This window comes from Arvicanthis niloticus, chromosome 3 (assembly GCF_011762505.2).
Source record: "Arvicanthis niloticus isolate mArvNil1 chromosome 3, mArvNil1.pat.X, whole genome shotgun sequence".
Lineage (NCBI taxonomy): Eukaryota > Metazoa > Chordata > Mammalia > Rodentia > Muridae > Arvicanthis > Arvicanthis niloticus.
The window spans coordinates 118,023,075-118,036,191 of record NC_047660.1 but is presented as its reverse complement, the minus strand read 5'-3'; the positions used below and the strand labels follow the sequence as shown (position 1 = coordinate 118,036,191).

At 41.6% G+C, this 13,117-nt stretch overlaps 1 protein-coding gene across 11 annotated transcripts in view; it reads right to left on the bottom strand.

Moving 5' to 3' along the window:
- The window catches only part of Plekhm3 (pleckstrin homology domain containing M3), a 190,504-nt gene that overhangs the window by 152,510 nt on the left and 24,877 nt on the right, over positions 1–13,117 (bottom strand). For 3 of the 11 annotated variants that reach the window (XM_034498822.2, XM_076931780.1, XM_076931779.1), the window contains exon 1: positions 11,394–11,555. The exons of 2 other annotated variants lie outside the window; for them this stretch is intronic. The gene's annotated coding sequence lies outside the window, so the exon portion shown is untranslated. 6 more of the 11 variants (XM_076931773.1, XM_076931772.1, XM_076931774.1 and 3 more) reach the window with 6 other exon arrangements.

Genomic DNA, 13,117 nt, shown 5'->3' with positions numbered 1-13,117 from the left:
CGCTCCAATTCCGTTCCGTTCATCCTGAGATGGAGGTGAAAAATGACAGCTTCCATCACAGAAAAAAACATGGTGGCCCGCCTTGCCCTGCAGGACTGCTACCCTAGCTATAGAGGTTGAACCAGGAAGCTAGTGAGTTAAAGGCCTGTCCACACACCTATTGATGAGACTCTGCCTCAAAAGGAAACGGAAAAGGAGAGCCAGGGATGTCGCTCAGTGGTAGAGCACTTGCCTAGCATGCAAGAGGCCCTAAGTTCAATTCCCAGCCCCACAAACAGCCAAAGCCCATGTTGCTGAAGTCAGCCCCTAACTATAATATGGAATAATTACAAGGTGTACCTAGAGGCCACAGCACCCCCAACGGCTGAAAGTGTGACATATGGCAACAACAAACCGAACACAGAGGTAGTGTGTTTGGCCCCATGTGCCTCATACCCCAAAGGGCTAGGGAAGAGCCTTCAGACCTAAAGATTATCATCAGCTCACAGAACTATTTAGAATCCTCTGAACACAAATGGGGTTGGAAGTATTGCCAAATATAAGCTGAAGTTTCTTTCATTTTTTTTTTTTACATAGTGCCTCAAAATTCAGTTAACCTGTGGGGGAAATTACATGGTTTTACTGAAAATACTCATTTTACACATGCAGAGTTTAGACTATGGTTTATAAAGTGCTTGGTGAGCCTTTTAATAAATACTTAGAACGATCTCAGCGGAGAGAGGAGAAAGGATTGTTTCAGCCATGATGAAAGAAGCCACATGACTCATCTATTGGCCCATGGGGAAGACAAAGAAGTTCTGAAATCCTTGTCTAATTACCAAGTCCTGTGGGCCACCCAAATTCAACCTTTTAAATCACCTTAAAGCTCATAGGTGCCACAGCGGCAGAACTGTAAGTAGACTGAATCCAAGCCCTGAGCCACCCAGCTCGCAAGGCTGGACAAATACAGCAAGGAGCACAACACGAACCGTGGACCCCAGGGAAAGGCTCTGTTCTACACTCCCATTCCCAACTGAATGACATCCAGAAAGTCAGGCTGATTGATACAAGGCCTCTGGGCCATCTCTGTGAAACAGAAATCCTGCTACGTCTGCCCCAAACTACCTTATAGCTGAGAAGCACAGATGTAGATAATGTTTATATAATTTCTCAGAAAAATCTAAAAGGATGGATTCAGTGCTCGAGTGCTACTTTAGACCATGGAGATGTAAAACACAGATCTACCCTTGGAGGGCTCAACAACTGGGGGAAACAGACAGACAGTGTCATTAGTGACTAGACACAGATCAGAAAATGAGAATTATATACACATAGGGAGGAAACAAATATAAACACACACACACAAACAAACAAAATAGAATTTGAAAATATTACCAAGCCACCAGCTTCTGGGTGCTTAGGAAGAATATTCTGAGAAGTACTTAACTTTTTTTTTCCCTTTCCTTTTGTTATATTTGAATCTGCTAAAAAGCAAGTGTAGGTCTTTGTTAAATGTTTTCTCAAGAGTTCCAAGCCAGTAATCAGGTCTCAGCAAACGGTGCTTCACCACTATCTAAAGTGTTACATATTCAGCAGTGACAGGCTGCATCCATGAGCCTCCTTTCTCCTTAGGACTTAATCTGACAGTGACCTTGGCTACCAATCTCCCTCTAACCAATTTAGTCAGGAAGCAAGCACAGGCAGACAAACTTTGACTTCAAAGATAAGAAAAGATAAGGACAAACAACAGAAAGACCTTAACTGGACAATGTGGAGGCCAGAAAATCCTCTGCCTGTTATAGAGGTCAGAGGAAAAGTTTTAAACACTAAGAGTAGTAGGAGCTATTTTTTTAAGATTATTTTTATTTATAATTGTGAGTGTGGTGAATGTGTGTAGGGTGTGGGTGTTTTCTGTGTGGGTACATGTATGTGAGTACAGATGCCTATGGAGGCCAGAGGCATCAGATCCCCCAGCGGCTAGGGGTGCAGGCAGTTGTAAGCTGCCTGAGATGGGTACTAGCACTTAAACTCAGAGGAAGAGCTTTATCTACTGCTAACCAGTGAGCCAGCTCCCTAGCCCTTTAAATTAACTGCATTATGGACCATTACCATTAATGTGAAATGGGTTTTCCCAGAATAATTCTGCAGGAATGGCACCATGGTATAGGAGGTCAGAAGTTTAAGGCCAGCCTCCACAACATACATGGTAAGTTTGAGACCAAACAGACTCCACAGATCCTGATCCCAACAAACAACAAATCCCAAGGGTGTAATGTATAAATTCTAGGGCTCTGACTGAATGACATTCGGCTGGTCTGATCTGGCACTGAGTGATAGACCTATGAGAGCTAACACTTAAACAGCTGCCCATCATCAGAGAGTTCTGCCCACCACTTACTAAATCCTTTACAAATGTTGTGCAGAGAGCCTGGCAGTGGTGACACATGCCTTTAATCTCAGGAGGCAAAGGCAAGTGGGTCTCAGTGAGTTCAAGGACAGCTTGGTCTACAGAGATACTTCCAGGACAGCCAAGACTACACAAAGAAACCCTGTTTCAAAACAGAAAAAAAAAAAAAGGTTGAGAATATTCTGTAGAAGTCCCTTTCAATATGGATGGACTTACGTTAAAGGTAAAAGATGGGCTTAATAAATGCAGAAAAGTAAAGCATAGTTCCTCTAATTCTTAAGACCAGTGACAAATTATAAATAGTTCATATCACTTAATACTTATTACAGGCAGGCATTATGTTAAGCTCCTTGTGAGTACTGAGTTGTTAAATCCTCCCAATGAGTCATTTAGGAGCAGATATCATTATTATTTCCACTTTACAAGGAAATGGAACCTTAAATAAATGAAGTTATTTGTCCGGGGTAATATGGCCTGATTAAAATCAACACTAAATGCATAGTCCCATATGCAATTCAAAGCCAATTAATGACCCTAAATAATACGCCAACATTTCATATGCATGGTGTTTCAAATTTCAGGATCAAACACCAGCAACTGTAACTAATATTTATTTTGTATTGTTTTATTTGTTAATCCCATGACCCAAGGAGTTACCTGATAATTGTTATACTTATCAATACAACCAGGAAAATGGTTGATTAAACATGAATCGCTTCTACAATCTTTCTGTGTCATTGTAAATTCTCCAAGGGAGTGGTATATGAGAAATCCCTGAACAAACAGAATAAAGAGTTGTTCTCTACTAAAGAACTAGCCTCAATTCTCTTTGTGACCTTGGACATGTTACTCAGAACATCAGTAAGGGTATAATAACTGTAACTTCACTTAAACAAGTGCTTTTAGAAATGTTTCGTCCCAACTGCCCAAACCTCTTACTGTTTCCCTAAGAAATCATACTTCATTGTGCCAATAAATAGAAACATTTGTAAAAATGTTTGCTTATAAGAAATTGCAAACAAATGTTTCTGCCAAGAGAATTAGAAAGATTTTCAAACTGGATGCTACTATAGATAACTCAAACATAATTTAACTATTAAAACATGTTTAAATAAATAGACTCATTTTAAAGCTATCTCGAAGTTAGTATTATGTATATATGAAGTTCAAACAAAACAAGATTAATAACTTTCAGTCTTATTTGAAATTTACTAAGATAATATGCTGGTTTTAACACTGCCACCCAACAACAAAAAAACAGAAACCACACATAAGCCTCTAGTGAAGGGTACCTACTTGGGCTATAAAATCTAAAGTTGAAGGCGTGGGTCTCAGTTTTCTATGCACTGTTCCCAGAGTATCATTTGGGGCAATTTTCTTGAGCCTGAACTTGAGCTAAATTTGTCAACATACAGGGCAAATCAAGATTCCTGTCGTACTTTCAAAGGTGGTTTGGGGATGCAAATCAAACAACAGAATGCTATTCTTTATGAACCCCAAGCAGGGTACAGGATGCCCTGGGTATCTACTACCAGGAAAAAATTACTACTTTCTCTTTGATCTTCTCTTTTACTCTCACCAACTACAGAAAGGATGGGGATGGGGATCTGCTTAGGAAGCTTGGATAGAAAGTGTTACTGTACTCAAGCATTCCTTCTGTAGTTAAAGGCAGCAGGGGCTGCTCTGCACCTGCTTCTCAGTGGCCTTGACCTGGCAGGGTTCAGTGGTACACGCTCTGCAGGATTTAACAGAACAGCTCGGACAGGTCCAGATCAGCGCATCACTCCAGACACAGCAGAGCTTCCATTTGCAGTAGGGCGGAATTGACACAGAGACCCAAACCTGGACAGTAGGCAGAGAGGAGAGATCTTACAGCAGTCATCCCTAGATGGGATGTCTTCATCAAAACCCTCTCATCTAGGCTCAGAGATCTGTGGAAGAAAAGGCAGGATGACTGTAAGACCCAGAGTGGTGGATGACTCCAAGGAAATATTTCCAGACACAACAGAGACTGTGACAGGTGCACAAGATGTGCACAGGGGAAGTGGACACAAAATCTCACCTCTAACCAAACAGCTATGTGTACTTGGTAGATGATGTAAAAAGGGAAAATCAGTTTCCTCAAATGGAGCATCACTGGGGGTGTCAACCACACTGTAGGGCAGGCCCCACACGCAGGAGGAGCTAGCTAACATAAAGTGTGTTTGTTATCATGCACTGTTTGGTTTGGTTTGATATTTTTATCTTACTAGGTTTTTTGTTGTTATTTTCTGATTTATGGGTTGAGTGAGAAAGACAGGGACAGGGAAGACAGCACAAGCTTGAAGTGAGGTGGGCAGAGAAATAAGGAAAATCTGGGAGGAGTTGGGAGGAAAAAAAGATGATCAAAAATATACTGCATGTAAAAAGCTTTTTAAATAAAAACAAAAAAGAAAAGCTGTCCTCAACAAGAACTATAAATAAGGCCCTATATGCTTCGTAAGCTTTTCTAGATCTGGGATACATTTCCCTCCTTTCTTTCTCATCTAAGTTTCTAGACAAGTGTTGACCTTCACCCCTTCAGGCTCTACTTTTACTACTCCATTCACTCTCCAAGAAGCAATGAGGTTCTGCCCCAGACGGAACTTTACATGCAGAGGTCACTGGATGACTCTAGATGAAAATCTAGGAACTGTCTTACAATAGGTCTGACTGGCCAGCAGCAGTGCAACTTACAAATACCAACTCTGTGTGATGCTCACGAATCCACTGCCACCTCTGCCCTTTCTCCTTTGTCCATGGATGCTCCTCTCTCCTGTTCCTGTGTTCAGATGATAAAATCCCCGTACTCTTACCTAGCATCTCTTCCATCTTCCCTAAGGACCTTCTCCATGTCCATAGCTTTAGCTACAATCCACGTGGCATATGGAGAACTTCTCCATCTCCAAAGATAGATGGCACATGTAACTGCCTTTTATATGTGCCCTAATTCCTACAATGTACAACCAACTCCTCATCTTACCCTCCAGCCTGCCTCCTCCAAACATTCACTACAGGGCAAAGGACATCGTCTCCTAATAAAGATGAATATCCACTCTGGCATTTCTAGCTGAGTCACTAGCGACCAATACAAATTAGCAAGCCCTACGACCTCTGCCTCTGCAAAATCTTCCCACTGTCTGTATTTCTACCTCTGCAGTCCAGTCACCACCACAAGTCATCTTCTCTAATTCTGTCACCCAAGTGGGCTTTCTGAAATCAAACCCCTGCTGCCTTCTGGATAAACATTACTCAGAAGAGCTCACATCACTTTCCTTCCAGTCCTTAGTTCTTAAATTTCCTCTACATTCCTACCACAATCTCATTCTGTCTCCGGTCATAAAGAATTTATAGGAATTAGAATCTCCCTGGAAGCTGTATTTTTTTCACTGCCACCATCCTTAACCTCTTTACCAGCACTGTCCCTCCCAAAGTGCCCCACCCCGAGCAGCTGCATCTAAGCCTTCAGGTCTGTGCTGACTTCTGAGCTTTCCCCTGACTTCCTAGGCCCATTTGAAACTACCCTTATATTCCCCTACAGCATCCTGACTGTCTCCATAATCAGGTCAGACATTACTTTAAAGAGGCCTCTCTGTCTTCCCTAACAAATGGTAAGTTTTCTAAAGACAAGACTGTGTGTCTTGTTCGAGGTTATTACTATACCTACAGACCACATAGTAAAGTGTGTGTCTACCCATTTCCCAATTAGCTAATTATCTATAAGTATACTGGATAATACAGAACAAGGCAGCTTTAGTTTATACTGAATTATAAACTGGTTACTCTACTCAAGATAGCTAAATATAAATAAGCCCCTGCCTCACTCGTGAATGTTGTGCATAACTAGGGAATCTAAATTGAGACCAAGCTAAAATTAACAAACAAAAATGTTAATAAAAAAGCAGTATGCTTGACATCTCAACAAAATGGCCTCTCAGCTGGGCATAGTGGTGCACACCTTCAATTCCAGAATATGGCTGGCAGAAGCAGGAGGATCTCTATGAGTCCAAGCCCAGCCTGGGACATACAAAGTCCCAGGACATTGAGGACTATGTAGGGAGACCCTATCTCAACAATAAATAATAAATAAATAAATAACAGAGCCTCTCTATGTTCACTTTAATTTTTGCTCATAACTCATCTGCCAGTGATGCTCCTGATCAAATCATGTTTTTACTGCATAGTTTGCAGGAAAGTAAGCTGTTCGTTAGTATTTGTTTTTACCTACATGTACCAATGAGATAGGAGCAAATTGTATATGGACTTTGCTACTGACAACCACTTCATTGCACTTGTTACTAAGTCCTCTGAATTATTTGCTTTGCACTTGAAGCTAGCACACAGTGTGGCTCCTTAGGACCCATGTATCACATCAGCTCTGAACGAAAAATTAAAACGAAGACAGCAATTCCTTGCTAGGTATTCTTCTATACCTTTTCTTCCAAGAAGCAAACATTGGCTATGATGCAAGCCAGCAAATGGCCAGGAGCCACTGTGAAGACAAACAGTTTTGGTGCTGTTCTGAGGGTGTGGGTGAGGGTGATGTGAAATAGAAGAGGGGACCAGTCATAGCGGAAGGAGAAGGAGCAACCGCAGCCTGAAGCCCCTGGGAACACTGTCTAGAAAAGAAGAACTCTAAAAACTAGGCCTACATTACTAATCTTTTCTAGGTTGAAATCAGAGCTTCTGAAACTAGTTTAGTAGTATCGATGTCTCCGCCTGCTTTGTAAACATGTAAATGCATGACCTGATTTAAAATCTTTTGAAAGGGCTATATACTGAGATCACAGTACATCTGTTCTCTGATAAATATTCAATACACACAAGCTTTGGATACTTGTAGTGAGGGTGGTACTGGCCTCTATCTAGCTTGGTTTTGTTGGTCCTAATGACGAGCTCTTCAAATGTTTACACAGTCCTCAGTCCCTTATTTCTTAGCTGTAAACAAGGGGGAAGGGAAGAGAGCTGTTAACCTAACACCTAAACCCATTCATCTTAAAGAAAACAAGAGCTTTTAGCTAGATGTGGTGGCAACACATGCCTATAAGCCCAGCACTCCAGAGGCCCAGGTAGGAAGATCACTAGCTCAGATAAGATGAGGAACATTCAGGACAGATTGGTTGTAGTCAAGTCTACTAGCTCAAAGCTAACCTGGGCTACACAACAAGTTCCAGGCCTACCTAGGCTCTATCATGAGACCGTTTCTTAGAGAAAAATTAATTATAAAAGGAAAAGAAAAGAGAGACAACGGAACAAGAGTGCTCTTTCAACAGCAGTCTTCACTGATCACCCCACTGAGAAACACTGTGCGATCTTTCCAGTATTCTGTTTTTTACCTCAACTTTTTCTGAAAGACTCTCTATTCTATACCTAAATTAGTTACAAATGTCTTGTTCCCATTGTTAGTGCAGGGTTTTAGATTCAAAATACATTTGCTATAATGTAGACAACTTTGAAACATTTATTGAACTTTATGGTTATAAAAAAGGACTATACATTGTTCAGGGTTTTGAAAAGAACAAAGGCAAAATAAACAATTCTCATTTACCCTCTAACAGGGGGAGAAAAGTACTATATGACAAAGAAGAGAGTATAAGAGGAAAAGATAGAAGTTAGTTGAAAACATACTGCAGATACAGTTCTCTGTTATCTTTCCCCCACTTAGCAATGACCAAACCTCCACTGTTAAAATCCTTAGTAAATGTCTTTTTTTTTTTTTTTTTTTTTTTTTTTTTTTTTTTTTTTTGGTTTTTCGAGACAGGGTTTCTCTGTGTAGCCCTGGCTGTCCTGGAACTCACTCTGTAGACCAGGCTGGCCTCAAACTCAGAAATCTGCCTGCCTCTGCCTCCCAAGTGCTGGGATTAAAGGTGTGTGCCACCACCACCGGGCTAGTAAATGTCTTTTTAATAGCTGTATTGTGTCATGTCTTTTGATGGAACCATAATGTGACTGTTCCCCTGTTACGGGGCATTTATAATATTGCCAGTTCTGTTCTACACAAAGGCATACTCAGCGTTGTGATGAACTTAACTATTCTCATAAGTTCCTTCGGACTTCTAAAGGAAGAATTGCTAAGTCGAAGGGTAGGAGCATTGCTGAAACATTTGACACACTCAGTCACTGTGCTTTTCAGAAAGGCTATACTCACTGTCTGCCTCTCTGACATCTGAAAATGTCTGCTCCTTGACATACTGCTTGGCATGACAATTAAAACTCTTTGAGAGCTATAGTGCTTTGAGAGCTGGAAAAGTATTGCCTTGTTGTTGCTTTCATGTTCACTTCTTTGGTTAATAGAAAGAACTCAATTTAACATATTAGCTACTTAATTCCAGTTCCTTTCTATGGCTATAAGGAAATTCCTGCAATAATCAACTTGCAAAGGGTTCATTTTGGCTCACAGTTTCAGAGCTTCCAGTCTATGATCAGTCAGTTCCATTATATCAGGGACTGTGGCAGGGCAACATCAGGGTCAGGGTGCACAGCAGAGCAAAAGCAGAACAGGAGGACCCAGAGCCCACAACCCCCTTTGTTGGCATTTCCTAAAGACCTCTACCTCTCATAAGCCCCACCCTTTCAAAATGCCTCCAAAGGGACTAATATTTTAACACACAAGTCTTTCAGGACATCCCATAATAGCATTGTGTTTAATCTTTTTTTGTCCATTTTTCTGCTAGATTCTATATTACTTTTCTGTTGTGACACAACAAATTTTCACACTATGGGCTGCTTTAAAAAGTATTTCTTAGTTCATAGTCACTAAGGTGTTGGCTCAGGTGGGCTGGACTCCTATCTAGAAAGTTTGCTAAATAGTCCAGATTCAAACTTATCTGGATTGCTGACAAAAATCCTGGTTTTGGTAACTTCCTGTTGGTTGTCAGCCAGGGGGCCACTCTTGGTAGTTTTACACCTTCCAAATTCCTCAAGGCTGCCTAAAGTCCTGCTCAATGGTATCCTCCATCTTCAAGTCAGCCACAGTTTGTTGAGTTGTCCTGATTTCCCAGCCATAGAAAGCGATACACTTTTATGGGCACTCTTCAATTAGACTCATCTTGACAAGCTCTGCACTCTAATTTCAAGTGTATCATGTAATATAACAGAGTCAGGTAGAAATGTCTTCTATGTGCAGGTTGTGGGGATTAGAGGGAAACAACAACAACAAACATGTTGGCAGAAGGACACGTTGGAGCTATGGCTGTCCCAGAGTCTTGGGTGTAAATTTTTGTAATTTGTTTGTAGGCTTTATGATAAATCTCCAGTGCATGAATCTACCAAATAAAGCACCACCACAGCACTAAAGGCGGGCGTGGATGAGACTGCTGTTCAGCCATAAAGAATTCTGAGTATATAATGTGAACACTGACACTGAAACATTTTAATTGTAGCAAAATCTCAAAACATAAAATTTGCCATGGTAACCACTATAAGCCAGTCATTATCCTGCAGCCCAGTCCCCACTGGTCTTTTCTTCTTGTTCTCTACCCATTCACCAAGAACTTCCCCTTCCATCATTCCCTGAACACCTGACAATAATCCATCTGCTTTTCAATAGTGGAATATTTTTATTTGATACATTCATCAAACACTTATTCTAGGTACTGTTCCTAGGCACTTTAAAAACATCAAGTTGCCAGGCACAGTGGCACATGCCTTTAATCCCAGCAGAGGCAGGTGGATCTCTGTGAGTTCAATGCCAGCCTGGTCTATAGAGCAATTCCAGGCTACACAGGGTTATATAGATTCTCTCAAAAAGCATACATATTTAATACTCATTAAATCTTTGATTCTTTGATGAGGTGGCTATTATTCCCATTCTACAGATTAGGAAACAGCTAAATTGAGTAAACTTTCCAGGATGACGCAATGAGGAAGTAACCAAACAAGAATTTAAGCTGAGGTAAGCTTTAAAGATCTTGCTAGAACCATAGCATTGTGAAAGTATTTACTATAAAGACAAACACATAAGGTATTGATGTTATTTCTTAGTCCATGGCATTTACACACTTCTCCTTGTCAATTTAACCTAATATTTGACTCCTAGCTAAAAGTTAGATTATGTTACCAAGATAACACATGTCTATTGACCTTTAAAGACCTCATTTTTGCTATGGTATTTCTTTAAGTAAATGAAATAAAAACTACTTAGTGTTTTAAGCAAATCACTTATAACGTATGCTATTCTATAATGCTGTATAAATACAAGTCATGATTTATTATGGTTTATTGAAAATATTTTAAAGGGAAAACCCAGAAGTTTCTTTCTAGTTCCACGTATCAAAGAAAAAAGGGGGAAAAATTAAATAACGTTTACAACAACATAGCTCAATCTATTTAAGCTATTACAGTAAAAGCCTTACTTTGCAAACTATACATATAAGTCCAGTCTCTATTTGTCTTTCGAAATCAGCAATTTTTTTTTTTTTTTCAGGTTAAGGGATGGGCCTGAGAACTCCTTATCTTGTTTTGTTTGTTTTGATTTGGTTTTTGTTTTACAGCTTAGTAAGCTTTTCGTACAAGACCCATTTGTCATTAGTCCTGTGGCGTCATTTACTATATATTCAAAATGGGCACAGTCAACAGAAAGAACAATCGTCGCGTTTCTCTGGGGCTAAAAGCTCTACTGGGGTTTGGTTTCTATGATCGCTGGGGAGGGGTTACTAAAAACAACGCAGAGAACCGGATCACCGTATTCAACTACTTTCTAATTTGCGTTTACTTGAGTCACAAAAATAAACAGCGGGTCAAGTCTTCCCCCTCACTTAGCCACCCACAAATGAAGTGCTATCCCCAGCGCGAAATACAACAGAAAGCGGTGCGTGGGAAGAACCCCCACGACCCCGGGGAGCTCCAGGGATGCGTCATCCCGTCCCCCTCCCCGCCCGCCCAAGGCCGCTGCGAGGAGGATGCTCACCGCGGCTTTGGTCTCGTAGCCCGTGCGGCCTGCAGCCGACTCCCCGGCAAGACCCCGACCCAGGTAGCCCGCCCTCCTCACCGCCAGTGGCTGCGCTCCGGCTGCCGACCATCCCGGCCCGGCTCTGTTTACAAGCGGCTTCTCGCGGTCCCACGCCCAAAAGCTTCCCCACGGCAGCTGAGCAACAGGATCCGATTACACAGGGTTCCAGCCTGCGAGGACCGGTCCCTTCTGCGGGAGGAGCAGCGGCCGGGCGGGGCCTGACCTTATCTCATTGTTTCCTACACAGCCTTTATCATCTAGGCTTGGTCCCTTCCCTGCTCTTCCCAAGGCCGAAAAAAGATGTTTGCAGTTAAAATTGTTACTTGGAAGCTACCAGGGCAGGCTCAGCAGTTGCCAAGAATAAGAGAGTTTTTCAGAAATAATGCCAAAAGTAGGAACGAACTGCTTTTCGCCTTTGGTTAGGTGCATGAACTGCTTTTCATTTTTGGTTGGGTGCAGGGTTTTAAAGGATGTGGTTGAGGGAAAAGATCTCTAACCTGGCTGTGGGTTCCTAGTCTAGCAGCTAGGGCGTGGGAAAAGGGAAGTGGTCACCTCTCCTGAGGTCTCCTTAGAACCAGCCACTTTGCAAGGATGTGCTGTTCCAGTTGATTGAATCTTCCTTTCAGTTTCCAGCCTTGATTCTCCATCACAGCATACTTCTTAGTCGTTTTTTTTGTTTTGTTTTGTTTTGTTTTGTTTTTTTGTTTTTTGTTTTTTCCAAGTGAGAGAGCCAGGGCGTGGTGGCACACACCTTTAATCCCAGCACTGGCACTCAGGATGCATAGGCAGGTGAACCTGTGGGAACACAGAGAGTTCCAGGCCAACCAGAGCTACAGACTTTGTTGTCGCAAAAGAAAAGCAAGCCAAGCTGTGATATCACAGGCCTTTAATCCCAGCACTCAGGAGGCAGAGTCAGGTGGATCTCCGTGAGTCTGAGGTTCCCCCTTGTCTACAGAGTGAGTTCCAGGGCAGACAGGGCTACACAGAGAAACCCTGTCTCAAAACGAAACAAAACAACAAGAAAAGCAAACAAAGCAAAAACAAAACAAAAAAGTATGTAAGTCAATGACCCTATCCATAACCTATTTACTAGTGGAGAGAATTAGGACCCAGACAAGATATATAATATTTTTTAAAAGTCAAATCCTTGAAGAATACAGAATCAAATTGTGGTTGTTTGAATAGGTTTGGCTTCCATAGATTCATGTGTTTCAATGCTTGGCCAAAGGGAGTGGCACTATCAGGAGGTGTGACCTTATTGGAGTGGGTGTGGCCTTATTGGAGTAAGTGTGTTCTTGTTGGAGGAAGTGCTCCACTACTTAAGCCGGCTTTGAGCCTGCCTATGACTAGGCTCTGCCCAGTGTGGACTCAGAGCCTCCTCCCAGCCGCCTGCGCTAGACTGTCTCCTTCTGGCTGCATTGGCATCTAGATGTAGAATTTGGGTCCTACAGCATCATGTCTACCTGTACGCTGCCATGGTTCCTGCCATGATGGTAATGGACTGAACATTTGAAACTGTTAAGCCAGCCCCAATTAAATGCTTGCCTTGGTGTCTCTTCACAGCAATGGAAACCCTAACTAGGACAGAGGTAGAGATATGCTTGTCTAACTAAGACACAAATTTATACCATTTAGCTCCCAATATAATATTTACTACATGGTAACTGTATTTTAAATTTTCAAATTTAGGAATTAAATTCCAAATATAGTCTGTAGTCAGGAAACTAAAGACACTGAAACAAGAAACACAATATAAGCATTTA